Here is a 3,387-nt window from a genome sequence, read left to right as displayed (position 1 = left end):
GGGGCTTACAGCTATAAAGAGGTACTTTAAAACAATCCCGATACCTATCACTTGCTCATATGACAAGTTAAGGCATTGATACTACTTTAATTAAGGTTGTATATTGACATAACCCATTGAACAAAAATTTACAACACAGAAGATTGAATATGTCTACATGAATTTTATTTCTCCTCAATTGTAAGTTGAGCCTCCCTCGGATTGAAATGCTACGACAGTTATACATGATCAAATTCAAACCCAAAAAAAAAAGCAGTCCAGTAATAATTTTTCCCAAACCAGCCTTAGTTATGACAACCAACTTCGACTACTGCAGATACACCGTACACGGGCTCCGCATGTATCAAAGTATCAAACCCCAAATACACAATATAAATTTACCAGAACAGATCATGAAATGGTAAAATATCATTACTATCCACCAACATGAAAATTTTCCTCCTTTTTTATAAAATAAAAAAACAAAAATCAAGCATCACCAAAAACCTTGATAACAGAGTTTCAAGTAAAAGTAAAAACACTAGACAGTATTTAGTATAGACAAAAAAAATTACCAGAAGCTTCAGAAACACAGAGAAACACAATAACAAACCCCAAAAAGCATTCAAAGTATTCAACGTTAGGATAAACTAGTTTCGGGAGCTACAACCAGAACAGTTAATACTTAATACTCTCCAATCAGATGACACAGAATTCAGACACCAACAATATTAAGTCTCTGCACTGAAAAATTTATAGATAAATTTATTACAAAATTCAACAAAAGCACCAGTCACACCACCATTATCAGGAAAAAAAAAAAAACACCATGATCCTGTAAACTGGAACGCGAGAAATGTAAATTCCAATATATAAACGATGATCTTACCAGTTTGACCGGGAAAAGAAAATCGAAACCAAAAAAAATGAAACAGGAAAACGAGACCTTGACGTCGATCTAGAACAAGCTCATACTAGAATCCATCAAAGGAGTAAGAAAAAAGGAACGGAAATGAAAAGTAACGATTAACAATCAGAGAAATTTCAGAACGAATTAGCGAGTAAGATGAGAGAAGAGAAACCCTAACCCTGGTGAATTTGGGATCGATGAGGAGAGAGAGAGAGAGAGAGAGATGCGTCGTTTGTGTCAGTGTTTTTGTATATAAAAGCGCTTTTTGGTGCTTTCACTTAGTTATGGGCGACGTGGGAAGTTATTATTGGTCATGGGTGTTATTCTACATTCCCTTTTTTGTCCTTTCTCATTTGCTATATTAACGCTTTTGCCACCTTCAGGATCATGTTATTCGTATCTTATTAATTAATTAACCTGCTCTGCTAATTCTTTGCTTTAATTAATCAATTGATACGACTATAACTCAAACATTTGCTGATTTGGAAGGTTTAATAATGTGGAAAGCTTAAATCCGATAATAATATAAAACTATATGTTATGTAAGTGGTAAGATTTGAATTATGACTTATGATGGGGCAAGATACGGGAAGAACGCAAAAATCACTTTTGTTGAATAGTCTCTTCCTTGTTTGGCATAGAATTTTCTAGGCTGTGAAATAGACAGAAATACCCAAGCTTGTGGTTTTTTTGTTTTTGTTTTTTGATATAAACTTTTTCAGTATCGTTCCTTAAAATATGAAATGATGCTATACCACTCAAAACATATTGAATTTTATTATTGAAAACACAGAATTGCTTTTCTACGTAATGATATGCAATTATGCATTATGCAATCCCCTATAACCAAGAATACGATTTTGCTCACCAGTCACCACAAACATACGACACATGTCCATTGCTGTCCTTCAACAATTTATTCTTTAAACACATCACTTCTCTCCCAACCACTCTTTACATGCATAATAATCATTTAAATAAAAATCAAATAATCTATTCTAATTGGTGGCTAATTTTTTTTATATTGATTAAATATATATAATACATTGTTATTGAAAAATTAGATATTTTTTTATATGATGTTTTATTCAAATTGGACGGTCCGATGTGTTTGATGAAAAAAATAAATTACAGATCGGAGGGTTCGATTTACTTAAAAAAAAATAAATTTTAAATCGGAGGGTCCGATTTATATTTTTTTATTTGTTAAAATAAAAATTGGATGGTCCGATTTTAACATTAAAATTTTTTTATTTTCGAAATCACAAATCGGACAGTCCAATTTATGATTATTTGTCATACACATTTCTCTCTTCCACACGAAAAATCAAAAGCACCAATTAACCCGACTGAGCTCTATTTAAGGGTCTGCCGCTGGCCAATGAATTACTGTATACACAAAAGCAGGGTTCGAATTTCCAACACTTACTTAAGCGGATGAGTGAGCTGACCACTCGACCAACCCAAGTTGGTTTCTTATTATTAGCTTGGTGATGCCTTTCCTGTTCCTATTCAAGGGGGGAAAACCCATAAGGATTTATGCAATAACAATGTTGGGATTGGAGTTAAATAACTAGAAATTAGGAGGCCCAAGTTAACTCTCAAGTTTGATGGTGTGTAATTCGTAGTTATCTTGGGGTGACACTGTAATTTTTTTAAAGTTTTGGGCCACAATAAAATATGTCAAACTTGAGAGTCTAGTGTACAAAACCGAATTGGGTAGTGGAAGAATTGCTTGAGGTTCATTGGCACAAGTTGAGGTATGGGGCCCTATGACTCTACCATCTGTTGCAGATATTTATTTTTTCACTTGTTAAAAATATTTTTTATTTATTATTTTTTATTTTTTTTCAAAAATTTTGATTTACATCAAATGTACCAGTAACAGTTATCAATATAAAATATATGTATTCATAAAAAATATATATTAAAAATAAATTAAATTTATTGCATGACCAAATCTTCCCCATATATTTACTTAGTAAATCTTCACAGTGGTTTTGAGTTTGGCGTGGCAAAAATGGCCACGTTAATTCCTAATCTGTTATTCGTCGGCGGCACACTAATGTTGCTTGATAACGTGCATTTTAAGTGACAGATATTATAATATTATTTATTATGTCTCGTTTGATATGTTATTATTGTAAATATATTAAATTAGTCATTATTTTATATGAAATAATTTATTTTAATCTTTAAAATTAAATGTGTATTAAATTAATTTCTTCAGCAGTCCATTTTCTTTTCTTGTTTCTTGATAAATTCAAAATTTTTAATATTTTTATTTTTACAATAATTTAATAAAAGAATTATATGATTGAGTAAGCATACTTTTTTATTTTCGTCGAAAAATACGCACATTTTTAACAAAAAATTAAAAACCAAAATATACGTTTTTTATTCCTATAAAATACAAGTTTTGGTGATTAAAATAAAAAATATTTATTTAATCAATCATATAAATTTTTTATTAAATAACATAAGTATATATTATAAAA

General features: G+C 30.5%; 1 protein-coding gene across 2 annotated transcripts in view; it reads right to left on the bottom strand.

Annotated features, from left to right (window-relative positions):
• Positions 1-1,171, bottom strand: part of LOC107476793 (zinc finger A20 and AN1 domain-containing stress-associated protein 8) — a 2,418-nt gene extending 1,247 nt beyond the window's left edge. The window contains exon 1 of one of the 2 annotated variants that reach the window (XM_016096696.3): positions 1,068-1,171. The gene's annotated coding sequence lies outside the window, so the exon portion shown is untranslated. Of the gene's footprint in view, positions 1-868; positions 1,048-1,067 lie in introns of those variants that run through there. The other variant, XM_016096697.3, reaches the window with a different exon arrangement.
• Between the last annotated feature and the right edge of the window lie 2,216 nt (positions 1,172-3,387).

The sequence above is a fragment of the Arachis duranensis genome, chromosome 3, assembly GCF_000817695.3.
Source record: "Arachis duranensis cultivar V14167 chromosome 3, aradu.V14167.gnm2.J7QH, whole genome shotgun sequence".
Lineage (NCBI taxonomy): Eukaryota > Viridiplantae > Streptophyta > Magnoliopsida > Fabales > Fabaceae > Arachis > Arachis duranensis.
The sequence above is the reverse complement of the archived record's forward strand: the minus strand, read 5'-3'. Positions and strand labels throughout refer to the sequence as shown.